The sequence below is a fragment of the Microcaecilia unicolor genome, chromosome 10 (genome assembly GCF_901765095.1).
Source record: "Microcaecilia unicolor chromosome 10, aMicUni1.1, whole genome shotgun sequence".
In the NCBI taxonomy this organism is placed as follows: domain Eukaryota; kingdom Metazoa; phylum Chordata; class Amphibia; order Gymnophiona; family Siphonopidae; genus Microcaecilia; species Microcaecilia unicolor.
This window is the reverse complement of record NC_044040.1, coordinates 210,796,098-210,815,019: the sequence shown is the minus strand read 5'-3', so window position 1 is coordinate 210,815,019 and position 18,922 is coordinate 210,796,098. Positions and strand designations below refer to the sequence as shown.

The following is an 18,922-nucleotide window of genomic DNA, read 5'->3' as shown; positions in this document are numbered from 1 at the left end:
AACCCAGAAGTGTCAAACAGGTCAGGATGCCACAAAACACAGTCCCATGAGTGGACGGGAGAGAACTGTGGACAGCTCCTGTCACTTCAGCTCAGCCTCACTGGCTTCAGATGTGGTGTGAGGCCTGGAACAAAAATGCCCCATTTCGACTCCTCCCCTATTTCTTGGTCTTTACATTGCATAATTTTGTATTTCTCTCTCTATACCTAGTTCAAAAGTCACTTGGTACAGAGACTTCTATTAAATACTGCTCTTGTATTTATCCCTTTTAACAAAGAATCTTGTTTTTTTTTTTTTTACATCAAGCCTTGAATAAGATTTCATGCATCAAGCTTTTCATCTCTTGGAAAAAGGCATGACCCGGGTGATTATAGCTTCTCTGCAGTTCTGTCAGGGCAGTGATTCCCGTGGGTTTCTGGTATTTAAAGTTTCCAGTGGACAAGCCAGGTTACCTTATTGTGCCTCTGTCCACAGCTGTCTGATGTCAGCATGCTGCCCCCAGCAACAAGTTCTGCACCTTTCCAGTTCATGCAACAGAATCTACATATGTCTGTGAACTCTTGTATCCACTGTTCTGAACTGCAAATTATCAGTCTTCCATCTTTAGGTTTCTTTACCTCTCCAGCCATTCTCTGCACACACCCAAAATGCTGCCAAAACATGGTGTTTCTAAACTTATCCACTGTATCATCTCCTGCTCCTCAAAAGGTCCTCCTCTCTTCACTACAGTCTCTCCAAAATTCAACTGTACAACTTATTTTGTGCATGTTCCCATGATTAGGCAACTCCTCTTCTCAAATCATTTCACTGCTTCGCTATCCATTTTGGTCTCCAGTTCAAGCCTGTCTTACTAAACCGCAAATATATTAATTTTGCAGCTGTTCACTATCCCTTCTCTCTGTACACCCCTCCTAGCAAGCTTTCCTCATCAGGCAGTTCACTGTGCCTCCAATTGCAAACCCTGCATTTTCCACCTTGCTGCACCACAGACTTATCACTGTCTTCCTGCATTGATGCCTCATGCTCTTCTCTGTCTGGCCTTGTACAAATTTAGCACTGCCTGCGTTTGCAAATATAGACAAATCACTTCTGACCCCGGTCCCATCCTCTTCCTTCCATTTCCTCCCAACATAGTTCCACTTCCTTTTGGTCTACAAATTAAGCCACAGCCCTACTGCCCTGAGCTGAAAAGGGACATCAGAGAGTCCATCCTGAACAGAAAACATTATTGCCCACACACACATTCCTGCAAACAGCCACTTACTGAGGAAACATCCAAAAGCTATTTTAGAGATTCATGACACTCATCTGTCTGCATCTCCTGCTACATACGTTTTTCAAAAAGTGTAATCTGCATAATCAGATCACAAATTATGAAGCTGGTAATTTTCGAAAAGCTGAACCATGTATCTACGTTTTAATACGCTAAAAGATTTAAATAGAAAATTAGGGAGATTATCAGATCTTTATAAAAAAAACACAAGCATTATTTCCTCTCCAAAATGATCTCAATGGAAATTGTAACCATCACTGAAGTGGGAAGCAGGATTTATATGTTCCAAGTAAAATTAATCTCTCGCATAACAGCCCAGCTGGTTTGTGAATCATAGTCTTACAATTGTGTCCAGCAGAGGGACCTGTTCTAGACCACTAATCACCAGTGGCAAACTAAACAAGGAAAGAGAAAGAACAAGAGATGAATTGCTCTGGAGGAGAAATCCCTTAATAGACATCCCTTCTTTACGCAGCACAGAATAATAAAATGCACTTCATATGTATGTTGAGAAGACTGTTTCCTTCTCTAGGCAAACCAAGCCATCAGCGTTCCAGCTCCCCTTTCCTTAAAGCAGCAAGACCTCCAACTACTAAACAGAGTAAAATTTGCAATATGGAGGAAGAGGGTTCATGGAGAAGAGGAGCAGACACTTCATCCAGGTTGTTAAAAAGAAAACAAAATGCAGAGGGCAGAGCAAGAAAGCTGGAACAGAAGTATCAGATAGCGACTTACAAAGGTAATGGGGTGTAATGTTGATTGTTTTGCTTTTATGCTTTCGCATATGATTTTAGGGCAGTATACTCCACCGCACACTTGTCACAATCTTTATGAAGATGTGATGTATGCCACTTGGATCAGCTATCAGAGGTATGGCAGATAATAACTGAATAGATGAGAATAGAGGTTGGGGAGGGGGGCTCTTCAATCCAGGAACATTATTCATGCTTTTTCCTATGAGCCTAATGGATTTCTCCTGCTTCTTTATACTTCCCAGTTCTATCAAAACAAGAGCTGGGCTTTAGTTAATTCAATTCCATCATTTCTGTTCTGCCCATACCTACAGAGTTCCAGGTAGGTCATAATAAAACACAAATATAATACAATAAAGCTACAGCGAATAATTTCTGTTATGAGTTTGATGTGTAACAAAAATAAATACACAGAAAATAAGCCTAGATCAGGCCATCTCATAAAATACACTCTATGTGTCTTCACACTTAAAGCCATGGTAGGTTATTCTACTCACCACTTCTCTCTACAGATTCCTTAAAACTAGATTTGAAGAAGTATCTGAAGCAGGAAGGTATATTTTATACAGGTGGCTTGATCTAATCAATCTAGTAGGGGATGACTGCTGTAATGTACCAGCCCCTACAAAATGTTAAAAACAATATTCAGAAGCTTAAACAAAATGTGGGCCTCTACCCATCCATTCAAAAATCTATTTTTCTGCCACCTTCCGCATAATCTACAATCAGCAAATCCTAAACAGCAAATATTATAATAATCGACAATCAATGGTATCACAGCCTGGACTAGTTGCCTCAAACTATCATGAGAAAAATTGGATAAAATACAATTTCATCAACAAACAGATCCATTGTTAAAGAATAATGTTTCTGAAAGACCACCTATTATCAGCATCAATGCGTGTACATAATTATGAAAGAGAAATTTGGCACCATTAGCCTTCATTCACAACGGTCCACTTACTTTATTTACCCTCCCACTTGAGTTCAGTTATTGCAGTGCCAGTCCTTGATTGTGGTGGAGGAACGCACCAAGGTTCCTTTTTGAACCCCACAAGTATCAACACCCCAGATCACACCCTTCCTATCTCACACAGCTTGAAAATCCTCGGCGTTACAATGGACCGTAACTTAACACTAGAGAGCCAAGTGGCATCCACAACAAATAAAATGTTCCACTCAATGTGGAAACTCAAACGCGTGAAACAATTCTTCCCGAGGGGAACATTTCACAACCTGCTACAATCAATGGTACTAAGCCACTTAGATTACTGCAATGGAATTTATGTGGGTTGTAAAGAACAAACCTTAAAGAAACTTCAGACCGCTCAAAACACGGCAACTAGGCTTATATTTGGTAAAACACGATTTGAAAACGCAAAACCCCTCTGCGAAAAACTACACTGGCTCCCAATCAAAGAACGCATCGCCTTCAAAATCTGCACCCTGGTTCACAAAATCATGTACAGAGAAGCCCCGAGTTACATGACAGACTTGATCGACTTACCAATTAGAAATACATCCGAATCAACACGATCTTATCTAAATCTGCATTACCCAAGCTGCAAAGGACTTAAATACAAAACAACTTACGCATCTAGTTTTTCCTACATAAGCACACAACTGTGGAATGCATTACCAAAAGCCTTGAAAACGACATACGACCACCTAAACTTCCGGAAATCACTAAAAACCAACCTGTTAAAAAAGGCATACCCTACCGATCCAACTTAAATGCCTAATCTCTGCAACACAACCAAACTAAAGCACGTAATGGACATAACACAACTCTTCCATTCTCCAATTCCCTAATGTGGCTGTTCCACATGAACTTGATCTTACCACAACATCACACTGTATTTGTTCACACCAGAGCTTACAAAGGCCTCTCCGGTACTATGTAAGCCACATTGAGCCTACAAATAGGTGCGAAAATGTGGGATACAAATGTAATAAATAAATAAATAAACAAACCCTGAAATCATAGGCCCTCAATCCGGCCACTAGGTGTCACTCTCAAGCAACAACCATGGCTCCCCTGGGAGCTCTCAATTCTGCTTATGAGGCACCACCAAATTACTTCTAGCTGTATCTAAGGAGCAGAAGACCTGAATCAGGACTCAAAGAAAAGCGATTATGAAATTTAACCTCCTTTCCTGAGAAATGCTGTATTTGTTTCCTACTTCTTCTCTACCTACCATCCCATCCCCACTGCCAAATTAATCTTCGGCACAAAAAGGAGACACGGCTGCAATCTCTGAAAATGACTGAGTAGGACCAACGTTCCTGCCGTCAATCACATATAAGAAACGTTATCACATTCAGCACTATGGTCGGTCTGTTTCTTCGGATTACAGAGGCTAGAACATTATCTCCCAGATGGGCTGTATCTGAAGTGCCACTCAGCTGGTACACCGACACAAGAGGAATGGTCCGAAGATACCGAGAGGAGCGGGGAGGTGCTGAGAGCCATTTGTCAGCATTCTCCTACCACATTAGTCCCTTCATCACTTTTCCAATCTATTGTAGCATCCCAAGCAAACATACATTAAAAGTAATATTTTGCACTTTGCAAACATCACCATAAATGTATCCATTTTTAAAAGGAAAATAAAACCCTTCCCTTGAAGATTTAACATCAACCCCGAGATTTTATATATCACGTCTAGCATTCCAAGCCAAAATCCAAGCGCATTCTATAAGACGCACGTAACTTAATTGGCTTAATAAGCCAATCAGTGTTTTTAACAGCACTTAATGAGCACTAATTGGCAGTAATTACAATTTACACACACAACTGACTAAGTATATTCTGCAATGACAGCGCCTAAATTCTAATGCGCACAGCCAAAAAGGGGCATGCTTATAGGTAGGGAAATAGGCGTTTTGTGACATTCCAAAAGTTACACACAGTGTAATAGAATTCTCTGCGCCTAAATTTACACCATGTTTTCTTTGGTGTGAGTGGATGTGCGTAGCTCTAGCTGCAAATTATATGTCCGCTGTTAGCATTGGACGTTAAAGAGGGAGGAATGCATGCCCCGTAGAGGATACTGCTGTGGTCTGCGGAGCTCCTGGCCAGTTTAATTTAACACCGAAGATGCCTGTATTTCTAAACAGAAAGAATGCGCTTTGGAAGTTTCTGATGTTGTGTCTTACAGGGCTCAACAACTCAGCGGTTGCTGTTGGGACATTTGCATTCTTGGGAGCGTACATTATGGGTTTTTTTTCCTCGCATTATAATGTGCATGAAACCGGAGAGCAAACTGGTGGGGAAATAGAACACTGTGGTGTTTGGCTCTCTGCGATTTTCATTCAGAGCTTCTTGGGAGTGCCCCCATCCCTCAACCAATGCCTGCTCGGGAGCTGTTGGTAGTTTTTAGTTGTTAGGGAAGAGGAGTTTTGTGCGCCATTTCTCTGAGCATTGGAGGGAATCGCTAATGGCTTCATTTTAATACTAGTGAACTCGTCTGCTTAGGACATTTGGTTGCTGCTTCTGTGCATGGTAAAAGCAGCATCGAAAGCCTTTGGGCATTAAGCACACAATTATGTTTCATTTAGACTGGCTAAAACCAGTGTACAGTAAATGAAACTTGCAAGCCCAGCTGAGTTATTTTGGGAAGACAAGAAAAAAAAATGCAAGTGAATGTATTACAATACACCAGGAAGTGTTCAGCCAATCAGAGCACTGACCTGGGCGACACGCCCCCCCCTCCATGCTCCTGCATTCCATTCTGTACCAGCACACAGTGGGACAGACGCTGGAACCTCCCTCATCCCACCCCCCCCCCCCCCTTATTGAATGTTTCTCCATTTATTAAGAAATGTACAATTCATTCCACAACCAGTAATCAGGAAAGTTAAAACCAGGATGACTGAGCTCAGAAATACAAAACACTAATCCAGGAATTCTGAATCAATACATTTTCTTGTTAATAATCTGCCTTGGTAAAGGCACAATGTAAATGAATAAACAATACTAAACTATTAAATTAATTTATCTTAAATAATACACACTATACGAACAGCTATAGAAAATATCTACCACGCGTGAGCTACAAACAAGTCAAGAAATTTTCAAGAAACCTAGAAATGTTGTAGATATCAAACTTCTTGTGAATGCAGTAAGACTATATGAAACCACACACCCCTCGGACTTTTTCTCTGCCTCATTGCTGGATCCTCTGACTTGCTCCAGCAGGATTCTGTGGGGGCAGATACACTGCACTGAGCAAATCCACAGAAGAAATTAAATATACGGCTGACTTTTGCAGGTCATGTTCAAGCACTTTTCAGCAAAGTTTGAAGGCACAGAAGGTAAATTTGAAACACAAATATCTGGGTTGGCTTTGTCGCCACGCAGCCGTCCCTTTAAAATGACATCTTAGTAGGAGATCCTGTCAGCTGAGCACATTGCAACCAGCTGCCTGTAGTTTGCTTTGAATAAGCTGGTTGTTTGATTACATACTAGTTTTGCTTACTTCCAATCATGGGCTCCCCAACAGGCTTCAGGTACTTTAGACAAAACAAAGGGATTTGCTAGATTAGTTAGGCAATGATTAAAATCAAATCAAATGAAAAACAAAGCAGCCCCCCCCCCCCCCCCTCTGATCCTGACTAAACTCTCTGCCTTTGTAAGCACCCCGTGGCCAAACTCTATAAATATTCTGAAGAGGTGAAGACAAGCAAAGGCTAAGGATCCCTCCTTCAATAGGTGTTTAAACAATCCTTGATTAACAGCCTCTGCCATGGGGCCTCCCACCCTCAGCAGAGTTTTATTATGAAATAAATCTGCCAGCAGCCTGAAAGGGCCAGATGGCTGCATTGTACATAGGATTCTTGGGTTACGAGCTGTGGGTGTCAGTCCACAGCACAGGGCACTGGACTAGATAGACCTTTGGTCTGACCCAGTTTTAGTCAGTTGGACTTTCTTATGCACATTTCCAAATAAGACGACAAGACGAGGTCCCACAAAGAAAGAAAGAAAATTAAGGGTGTGGGAGAAGGGGGGGGGGGGGGGTCGATATTCAAAGCGATTTCAATCAGCCAGATACGGCACCTGGCCAGTTAAAATTGCTTAAATAGTTAATGCTTCTGAAAATAACCCAGTAGTGCCTAAAGTAAAACCGGCTAGTTTGGGGGTGAAGTCGGTACTTTGCCAATTGTGCTGATATCCAGCACTTAACCAGCCAAGGTCACTGCATAAAACACAGTCCTATCATTATGTGGTGTCGCATAGCCTGTTTAATGTTAAACACTGCACTTAACTGGCAATGGTTTAGTCGACTCTGGAAACCTGTAAATCCAACGTTGAAGCTCGGACATGGCCCAGGATTGAATTTTCAGACATAGCACTGGTGACAGTCAGTAAAACATTTAGCATTGCCAATGAATATCAACCCTATAATCTCTCCAGCGGCCGATGCTCAAAATCCTAATGCTGGTGGCTAGAGGCGATTAGCGCTGGAACCACAAGCATATTAACATGCACAGGATGCACAAAAAGCTCCAGCGTGCAAGCTAACACGTGCCCGAATACTAGCGCAAATTGCATTTAAATATAGGCAAACAGATGTAAATAAGACCATTAGCTATCCCCTCACAATGCTCAGAGAAACCCTACCCTAACACTGGAACCCTACTGCCAGCTCTGAGGTTTCGTTGAGGGGTTAGAAAAAAGGACGTCTCATGATTTTCCTTTTATAATCTGCCAGTTTTGATTTTATTTGATAGAGAAAAGAAGCCCATGCAAGCCTCTGAGCTCCAATGGTAAGGAACACAATGTGCGCGAGTCCGAGCAAAACCGAAAATGGATGCACTCATTGGTACCTTTTTCTGTGCTTAAATATAAGCTTCAAGTGGAAAAAAAAATTGAAAAGCTTATATTTAAAAGAGAAGAACAGCGGCACTGATGTGTGTCTGCACTTCCAGGTTTGAATGGACATGCGCACAGGAGCAGCTTTGCTTACTGCAAAACTCTTGTCCGCATACAATTTGCATGCTGTTAACGTTGACATTGGGAAGTTATTATTGTGCATTGTGGTCCCGAGGTATTTTCCTGCGCTGTTCTCTAGCGCCGGCCATAGGAGCCAACTTTTCAAAATGATTGGGGTGCTGATTTTTTTTTTTTTAACAGGTGGTGCATTCCCCCCTCGCCTCATCCCCTCCCTCTCCCCAACCCCCCCCCCCCATCCCCCATCCCTCTCTCCCTCCCCTGTCCCCCCTTCCTCGTGAGCATCTGGGCCCTGGGCTCATCCACAACCTCCATAGGGAAAGGAATGTCCTTAGACATTTCCCGAACAAAGGAGGAAAAAGAAAGACTCTCAGGGGGAGACATCCTTCTTTCAATAGGCGGAGTAGGATCAGAGGGGACCCCATATGACTCTTCCTCCGAAAAGTATCTGGGATCTTCCTCTTCCTCCCATGAGCACTCATCAACGGTGTCGGACAGAAGCAAAGAGCAGCCCGAATCCGAGCCTGTCTCAACGTCGAGGAATGACGGCCTCGAGGGGGATGCCAAGAAGTCGACCCCTGCCTGGACTGCGGTGAAGCTTCCTCCACCGACGTTGAGGGAGAATCAACCCGGTTGGCGGCTGACGCCAATGCCACAAGCAGCACCGAGGACGGGGACCTCACCACAGGCGAAGGGCCAGATGCCGCTTCCACAGTCAATGCAGAAGGCGCAAGCACCCCTGGCACCGAAGCAGACTGGCGCAGCAATCCTTCCAGAAGCTTTGGAAGAAGGGCCCTGATGCACTCATCAAGAGCCTCCATCGGAAAAAGCTGTGGGGCCGGTGTAGGAGCCGGTGGTAGAATCTGAGGGGGCTCGACAGCCGGTACCAAGCTGCCAGAAGACAGACACATCGGCACCTCCTGTATAGAGGGTGAGCGGTCCTCTCGGCGCCGATGCTTCTCGGTGCCGAATCCCTCAGCTCCCTGGAGCTCTTGGTACCGTGCATGGAAGGAGATCGATGACAGTGCTTCTTAGCCTTCACTCGACGCCCGTCATTGAGACTCCTCGATACCGAAGAGGAGGACGTGGAATCCTCATGCCTCCTCAGGGCCGGGTCCGACGAAGGACGGTCCCGGGGGGGCCTGCAAAGCAGTAGGCCTCGAGACAGGTGGAGACCTACTCAATGCCTCGCTCGCTGCTCCCAGCGCGATGTGGTCATTTGGCAGCCATTACCAGCGCTCTCGAAGTCGTCGCCGATGTCGAAGGACCGGACCAATCAGCAAAAAGTCTTTCACGCTGAGCCTCCCGAGACACTTGGGTCCACTTTTTCATGAGAGCACAGCTTACAAGCAGCTGGCAAATGTTCGGGCCCAAGGCACTGGAGACACCACGCGTGGGGGTCGGTACCCGAGATGGTCCGGTTGCAGCAAGTACAACGCTTCAAGCTACTGGGAGTCCTCAATGACATGGACGGAAAAATAGCGGCTGCAAAATTAAAGGACTCGATCGTGCCAAATAAAAAGGCACAAAATGGGAAAAAAAGACCCGGCTGAGCAGCCTAAAAGGCGGCTGCGACGAAAAGAAAAGAAACTTAAACAAGTGAAGAAAACTAACAAAATAAAGGAAATAACTTTTTTTTTTTTTTAGAAGAACTACCACTAGTAAGGAAAAAGAAAAAAAGAGGGGAGCGGTGAAACGTCTCCGGAGCCGAAAACTGAGTGCCGTTGAGAAATAACGTGTCACTCAAGATACGGTCAAAAAGAAACCGAGGGACTTGCGCTCGTGCCGCGGGCAGGAAGCCATTCACGCAAGCGCAGTGCGCTCAGCCTGCGTGACGGAGCGTTCGAGACTTCTTCGTTTGCTCTCAAGTTTTTTCCGGTCTCATGGGCCGTCGCGGACGACGACCCAATGATGAGAATAATCAGCCTGCTTGTCCTCGGAGAACTAACGATACACAGCTCACACAAGGTTAATGCTGTAAAAATTTAACCTGGATTACTCTGGAGTACACAGCTAGAGGGGAATGGGAATTGCAGGAACCCCAGGTTGCCATGGGACTATTGCAGGGATGGTAGAAGTTGCCCTTGGATTCTCCTGGAGCTGTAGTCAAAAATCTCTGAGGACTCCAGAGTGAGGCTTGGAATGCACAGAGAGGCAGCCAGAACAGCAGACTGAAGCTTGAACTCTGGTTAAACAATGAATAAACCACAGAAGGTTGTTGGGGTTGGGAAGACACAGGGGACTGCAAGCGTGTAAATAACAGTGCCGACTCCAAGGGACATAGGTGGGGATGGAATGGATCTTAGCAGATACCGGTGTGTATGGGTTAAATTCCAATGAGGATGGGCGGAGATGGATGAAATTTCTGTCCCCTGTGCAGCTGTCTGCTCTGGACTTAGGGTTAAAGTACTCAGGATTTATAACTGCAGTAAACCTGAAGTAGTAAAAGTAAGAAAGAGACACCAGGAGAAATGAACTCAAAGCAAAGAGGTGGCCAACCTTTCATAAACCTGCTGTTCCCAGATTAAAGAGGCCACATTGCAGAAATAGTAATTCACCCCCCTCGGAACTTACAGTTTTCACACATTAGCTTGGCCCTCACAACCAATGCATGCAAATACACCCCAGAAGCATTCACTGTACCTCTTGAAAATCCAAGGGAGAGGGGGAGGTCCTTGAGGATTGTGTTTTGAAGCCCCTACAGGCCGAAGCTTCCAAAATTAGGCCCCTGGTTTCTCAGTATAAGGGAGACGAAGGAAAACCTTCACCAAGATGGTAACCAGTCGGACAGCTCAGCAGGGACCACTTCTCCCTGTCCATTCCTAATTCCAAATAAGAATCTATTGCTCTTATGGTGAGGGGTTTTTTTGAGCGATGTATCTGTATTATTCTGTAAACCTCCTGCAGTCTGGAAAGGCAACAGTATAAAAAATACTTTGAATTTCAAGCCTCTCCTTTTGGGGCTTGCCAACAAACCCCCAAGTCCTAAGGGGCAGGAGAATCTGTCCTGGGTTTCTTCTCACAGTGTCTGTGGACTTCTAGTGTCTCTGAATACAATGGGAATTACAAGCCCAGGTCCGTAGGTGGAAGTGAAAAATTCAGCATCATCTACCCAGACTCCTCTGCATCCAGGTTCGGACCACTATTCTATTCAGGAATCTCTGGGTATATGCCAATGTTTTTTTTTTGTTTTTTGTAACAGCTGTTTGGTAATAAACAGAAACTATTTTTTTTTAAGGATACCTTTTTAATTGGACTAACTTAATAATGATTGGACTAGCTTTTGAAGGCAATGAGCAAAAGATGACAAATATCAAAACACACAAGTGAAACATAAAAGCATTTCAATGACAATCTCAGGAAAAAAGGTAAGGGATGGAGGAGGGGTGATCAGAGATCGACAAAGCAGTTTAATTTTATGGTCTATAATGCAATATGAAACCCAGATCTCTGTAAATTCTTTGTGGTGGGTGTCAAAATATTTCATAATTTTAGCTTGAAAGGTCATACGTTCCTGGCTTGTCTTAACGTAGTTATCTTTGTGGGTTTAATGTGGTGCCTGTGTTAAGTTGATTCTTGTCTTTAGTATCTGGGCCTGTCCCTCTGACATACCATTTTTTTGCACTCAATGATATAAACCATATTCATTATTTTGGTATACTGTACTAACCAGTCGCAGAGTAAACCATAGATTCAGCAGGAGCAGCTACAGCCAAGGGTGGGGGCAAGAAAAAGCAGGAGAAACTCCAGCTAGAGATAAAAATTTAAGAACATAGGAATAGCTCTACTGGGTCAGACCAATGGTCCATCTAGCCCAGTATCTTGTTTCCAACGGTGACCAATCCAGATCACAAGTGTCTGGCAGAAACTCAAATAGTAGCAACATTTCATGATTCCAATCCCAGGGCAAGAAGGCTTCCTCATCTCTGTCTCAATAGCAGACTATGGACTTCTTCCAGGAACATGCCCAAACCTTTGCAAAACCCAGATATACTAAAAGCTACGACCACAATCTCTGGAACTCATTGCCAGAGAATAACTATTAGTTGAGAAAAAAAATATTTCCATGTAACTTCGATGAGTGTCCCCTAGTCTCTGTATTTTTTGAAAGAGAAAAAAAAAATTAATTCACTTCTACCCATTCTACAGCACTCAAGGTTTTTGAAGACCTCAATCATATCTCCCCTCACCTCTCTCTTTTTCAATCTGAAGAGCCTTAACCTCTTTAGCCTTTCCTCATATGAGAGGAGTTCCATCCCCTTTATCATTTTTGTCACTTTTCTTTGAATTCTTTCTAATTCCACCATGGGGCTCATTTTCAAAGCACTCAGACTTACAAAGTTCCATAGTAACCTATGGAACTTTGTAAGTCTAAGTGCTTTGAAAATATGCCTCTATATCTTTTTTGAGATACAGTGGCCAGAATTGAATGCAATACTCAAGGTGAGGTTGCACTATGGAAGGATACAGTCATCATAATATTTTTGGTCTTATTTACAATCCCTATCCTAATAATTCCCAGCATCCTGTTTGCTTTTTTGGCCATCACCACACACTGGGCAGAAGATTTCAGCATATTGTCTACAAGGACACCTAGATCTTTTTCTTGGGTGCTGCTGACTCCTAAGGTGGACCATAGCATCAGGTAACTATGATACAGATTATTCTTCCCAATGTGCATCACTTTGTATTTGTCTGCATTAAATTTCAGCTGCCATTTGGATGTCCAGTCTTCTAATTTCCTAAAGTCTTCCTGCAATTTTTCATTGTCTGCATGCGTTTTAACAACTTTGAATAGTTTTGTTTCACCTGCAAATTTAATCACCTCACCTGTCTTTCCAATTTTCAGATAAATTATAAATATGTTAAATAGCACCAGTCCCAGTACAGATCCCTGTGGCACTCCACTATTCATCCTCTTCCATTGAGAAAAATGGCCATTTAACCCAACCCTCTGTTTTCTGTCCATAAGTACGTAAGTAATGCCATACTGGGACAGACCGAAGATCCATCAAGCCCAGCATCCCATTTCCAACAGTAGCCAATCAAGATTACAAGTACTACTACTACTTAACATTTCTAAAGCGCTACTAGGGTTACGCAGCGCTGTACAATTTAACATGGAAAGACAGTCCCTGCTCAAGGAGCTTACAATCTAAAAGACAGGTGTACAATCTAAAGACAATCTAAACAGTCTAAAGACAAGTGTAGAGTCCGTCTGATAGGGCATACTATATTTCACGAAAGGTTAGGTGCCGAAAGCAGCATTGAAGAGGTGAGTTTTAAGCAGAGATTTGAAGATGGGTAGGGAGGGGGGCTTGGCGTAGGGGTTGAGGAAGATTGTTCCAAGCGTAGGGTGAGGCAAGGCAGAATGAGCGGAGCCTGGATTTGGCAGTGATGGCAAGATCTCAAAACAGTACAACACATTTTATGCTTCTTATCCTAGAAATAAGTAGTGGATTTTCCCCAAGTCCACTTTAATAATGGTTTATAGACTTTTCTTTTAGGAAGCTATCCAAACCTTTTTTAAACCCCGTAAGCTAACTGCTTTTACTACATTCTCTGGCAACGAACTCCTGAGTTTAATTACACACTGAGTGAAGGAATATTTTCTATGATTTATTTAAATTTGCTACTTTGTAGGTTCATTGTGTCCCCTCTACTCCTTCCAAAAATACTAGGACTAAACAAGCGATTCACGTCTACCCGTTCCACTCCACTCATTATTTTATAAACCTCTATCATATCTCCCCTCAGCCATCTTTTCTGCAAGCTGAAGAGCCCTAGCCGCTATAGCCTTTCCTCATAGGGAAGTTGTCCCATCTCCTTTATCATTTTTGTCGCCCTTTAACCTCTGTCCAATAACCAATTTCTAATCCACACCAGAACCTTGCCACCTATCCCATGACTCTTTAACTTTCTCAGAGTCTCTCATGAGGAACTTTGTCAAAAAGCTTTCTGAAAATCCAGATACACTATATCAACTGGCTCACCTTTATCCACATGTTTATTTATGCCTTCAAAGAAATGAAGCAAATTGCGGATGGAAAACTTCCCCATGCCGACTCTGTCCCACGTTTATCTATGTGATCTGTAAATGTATTCTTTTTAATAGTTTCAACTATTTTGCCTGGCACTATCTACAGCATTTATTCATCTCTTCTGCTGAGTCGCAAGTGGCCTAGTGGTTAGGGTGGTGGACTTTGGTCCTGGGGAACTGAGGAACTGAGTTCGATTCCCACTTCAGGCACAGGCAGCTCCTTGTGACTCTGGGCAAGTCACTTAACCCTCCATTGCCCCATGTAAGCCGCATTGAGCCTGCCAAGAGTGGGAAAGTATGGGGTACAAATGTAACAAAAAAATAAAAAAAATAAAACCTCTACATCTCAGCAAGATACTAGGATGCACTGCAGCTGGTTGTCTTTCAGCTGGGCTCTGTTGAATCTCCAGTGCAATGCTCCTTACAGGACCCTGGGCAAACCTTACTGGAGATAAATTTGAAGTGACGGGTTCTCTAATTATCCCTTTTAAAGTCTTTGTAAAGTAATTAGCAAAAATGATTAAGGAGAAGGAAGTGACTGATGAAATATGTTTCCCAGCCTTAATTAATTATAGATATTTCTGGCCGCTAACCACAGGTTTCTCATAAAGTTACTGATAAAAAGAAATGATTTGACTTTGTTATTTGCATGCATAACAGAGAAAAGACAAGGGAATTTGAAGCTGTAACTGAAAAACTGTGGATGGCACATTAGTCCATTTGCAGTATGCAGTTCACAGATTTGCAGGCGAGACCTTTAACTAATTACCAGCTGTGGCTAGCTTTGGAGAACGCTTCTCCCTTCGCCAGAAAGCTGAACAGCACTGTTCAGTCACCAATCTGATGAAGTGTGGCATAACTCTCCAAAACCTGACAAGGGATGTACTAAGTTTGTCCAGTAAAAAGATCTCATATAGAAGCAGAGGGCAACTGAAACCCGGTATTTCGGTTTCAGCCAAAATAGAATTTGAGGCTGAAATTTGCTGGTTTTAAGCCAAAACCACAGCAGTCGCCCTAGCCATCTCCTCGCAGAAAGCCTGTCCCCCTGGACTAGACTCCCCTTCGCCCCTGTGACCACTCTGTGCCATCCTCCGATCACCCACAGGCTCTCCCTAGGCTTACCTTCAAAGCCCTGGTGGTCTAGTGGCCTCTTTAAGGCAGGAGTGATTCCGAGTCACTCCTGCCCCTGCCGGCTCCACAGTCAAAATGGCTGCTACAACTTCCCACTGAAGATCGTGGCAGCCATTTTGACTATGGAGCTGATGGGGGTAGGAGCAGCTCGAGATCACTCCTGTCCAAAGAAGCCACTAAACCACTAAGGCTTTGAAGGTAGGCTCGAAGAAGGCTTACAGGTGATGGAGGGTGGCACAGAGTAGTTGCCGGGGTAGGGAGTTTTGGTTTTAGCTGAAACTGAAGCATGACCGAAATCTGGGAGCTGGTTTCAGAAAAAGAAGCTAAAATTCAATCAGCCTCTACATATAAGTTACGACAGGAAATCTAGGGAAGAAATAGGCTACAGTATCACTGGCTTTCCTCATGGCTCCCTGAATTCTTACTCACATTCCATCTGCCAATATTAATAATAAAATGTTACTTATAATCCACATTAGCTAATAATTCTAAATGGAGTACACATTTACATACATATTAAAATTAGAAAAAACAAACTACAGACTAATAACCAAATCAATTATACCGACACAAAAACAATATTAATAAAAATTCAGCCCATGGCGGCCAGTAAGTTTAAGCCACTGACAGCCGTGGGTGGGCTGAATTAAACCCTGGACAGTGTTGAATATCTAGTCAGCACGGATACCCTGGGTACTTAAGTCTGTTTTAATCATTCCTCCAATAAGCAATTCCCTAATCCATTATTTGTCCTGTTTGCCTGTCTTGAATAGATTGCAAGCTCTGTTGAGCAGGGACTGTCCAATACATATTTTATGTACCACACTGCGTACGTCTAGTAGTGCTATAGAAACAGAGGAGGAGAAGGAGGTTACCCATGCAGTAGTCCATATTCAGACTGGTGTCTGGATAACTTGGTGGATAAAGTTAGGACAGCAGTCAGCAGACTGATTTTTGCTGCTACCTGGGTAAAATCAGAGCAGTCAGAGGAGATACCAAGTGGCCCTAAGTGCTACTGAATATTTCTTCCCTGCCCACGCAGCGTGGTTTCACCAGGCAGGAGCCTTTCATGCGTGGTTAAAACCTTTCAAATATCCGGCCCAAAATATCTCAGTAGCATAGGTCTGCTAGGAAAGTAACTGGCGGCAGTGACTAGCTCACTATTTTATTTCCATTTTCTTAGGCTAAAGACACTGGGCAGGTTACACAACAGATCTGAAGTATGCTCTGCAAAAAAATAATGTATAGATTTGGGTTTGTATGCTGGCATTGACCAACTGTGATTTGATAACATAGCAGATGACAACAGATAAGGACCTGCACAGTCCATTCAGTCTGCCCAAGTCAGATTATCAATTCATAATTTAACCAACAAGCCAACAATATTATTAACATTTTACTCACTAAATTCAGATACCCAGTACCCACGCTCATAGCATTTCATATGAATACAATATAAAAATACGCAGATCCCAACACTCCTTTGCCATTTTTGGGATACAGACCGTAGAAGTCTGCCTGGTACTGGTCTTACTTCCCCCTCTGCTAGAGTTGGCATCAAAGCACCACTCCTGCCACTACAGATATATCAAAAGCCATGAAGCCATTTTGTTTTAATATCACCCTCTTTCCATTTAGGGATCCTCTGCCTTTATCCCATGCATTTTTGAATTTTTACTGTTTTTGTCTTCACCACCTCTCACAGGAGGGTATTCCAAACATCCGCCATCCTCTCTGGAAAAAAGGATTTCCTAATGTTATGTCTAAGTCTACCACCTTGCAACCTCAATTCACACCTTCCAGTTCTACCACTTCCCCATCTATGGAAAAGATTCAAATACTTCAAAGGTATGATACAGACATTTCTTTATATACTAACCTCCCTGCTTTCCTCTAGGGCACTGCTTCTCAACCCAGTCCTCAGGGCACACCCAGTCAGTCAGGTTTTCAGAATATCCACAATGAATATGCATGGGAGGGATCTGCATTCCAAAGGTGGTAATGTATGCAAATCTCTTATTGTTTGTTTTGTTACATTTGTACCCCACGCTTTCCCACTCATGGCAGGCTCAATGAGGCTTACATGGGGCAATGGAGGGTTAAGTGACTTGCCCAGAGTCACAAGGAGCTGCCTGTGCCTGAAGTGGGAATCAAACTCAGTTCCCCAGGACCAAAGACCACCACCCTAACCACTAGGCCACTCCTCCACTGTTGCTACTATTTGAGATTCTACATGGAATGTTGCTATTCCACTAGCAACATTCCATGTAGAAGCCGGCCCTTGCAGATCACCAATGTGGCCGCGCATTCCATGTAGAAGTCGGCCCTTGCAGATCACCAATGTGGCTGCGCAGGCTTCTGCTTCTGTGAGTCTGACGTCCTGCACATATGTGCAGGATGTCAGACTCACAGAAACAGAAGCCTGCGCAGCCTTCTACATGGAATGTTGCTAGTGGAATAGCAACATTCCATGTAGAATCTCCAATAGTAGGAACATTCCATGTAGAATCTCCAACAGTATCTCTTTTATTTTTGTTACATTTGTACCCTGCGCTTTCCCACTCATGGCAGGCTCAATGCGGCTTACATGGGGCAATGGAGGGTTAAGTGACTTGCCCAGAGTCACAAGGAGCTGCCTGTGCCGGGAATCGAACTCAGTTCCTCAGTTCCCCAGGACCAAAGTCCACCACCCTAACCACTAGGCCACTCCTCCACTCCATGCATATCTATTGTAGATATCCTGAAGATCTGACCTTGGGGCACATCCAGCTGGACTAGGTTGAGAAGCACTTCACTATACATATTCAGGTCTTCAAGTCTCTTCTCATACATCTTTTGGCACAAACACCATACCATACTGTTTGTTGTCTTCCTCTGAACCACTTCAAGTGTTTATGTTCTTAGTAAGATATGGCCTCCAAAACTGAACACAATACACCAAGTGGGGCCTCAAATTACATAATACAGGGGCATTAACAGCTCTTTTCTTCTACTGATTATGCCTCTCTCTATGCAGCCTAGCATCCTTCTAGCTGTGGCCACAGCCTTGTCAAATTGTTTTAACTACCTTGAGATCCTGGGACACTACCACTCCAAGGTCCCTTTCCCTATCCATGCATATTAGCCTAGCCTCTCACTCCCTTTAGATGTCTAGTCCCTGCATCACTTTGGCAATTTAACATTTAATACAAAGAAGTAAAATCATTAGACCATTCTTCTCATTTTTATAGAACACGTGTCATGTTGTCCACTCTCTCTGGAGTGTCCACTCTGTTGAAAATCTGTGTGTCATTTGCAAAAAGGCAAACTTTTCCTTCTAACCCTTCAGCAATGTCCCTCACAAACATATTGAATAGAATCAGCCCCAGTACTGATCCCTGAGGCACTCCAGTACTAACCTCTTTCTTTTGTGTTGTCTGTCAGCCAAGCAGTTTTTAATCCAGTTCACCACCTGGGTCCTAATATCAGCCCACTAAGTTTATCCATGAGCTTCCTATCAAGATTTGTGTCAAAGGCTTTGTTGACATCCTAGTAGACTACATCTAGCATGCATCCAATTCTCTGTCACCCAATCAAAGAAATCAGCTTCGTTTGGCATTATTTTCCTTTAGTAAATCCATATTGCCTCAGATTTTATAACCCATTGGATTCCACTATCCTTTCTTTTTCCAACCGCAAAAGTGAGGTTTACTGGTCTGTAGTTTCCCACTTCTCCTCCGTCACCACTTTTGTGAAGACAGACTATATGCACTCTTTTCCAATGAGGTGGAGCC

General features: G+C 43.4%; 1 protein-coding gene across 2 annotated transcripts in view; it reads right to left on the bottom strand.

Annotated features, from left to right (window-relative positions):
- MB21D2 (Mab-21 domain containing 2) overlaps window positions 1-18,922 on the bottom strand; it is a 117,743-nt gene that overhangs the window by 29,504 nt on the left and 69,317 nt on the right. Inside the window, exon 1 of one of the 2 annotated variants that reach the window (XM_030217044.1) lies at window positions 453-688. The exons of the other annotated variant lie outside the window; for it this stretch is intronic. The gene's annotated coding sequence lies outside the window, so the exon portion shown is untranslated. Of the gene's footprint in view, window positions 1-452; window positions 689-18,922 lie in introns of those variants that run through there. 2 annotated transcript variants of the gene reach the window in all.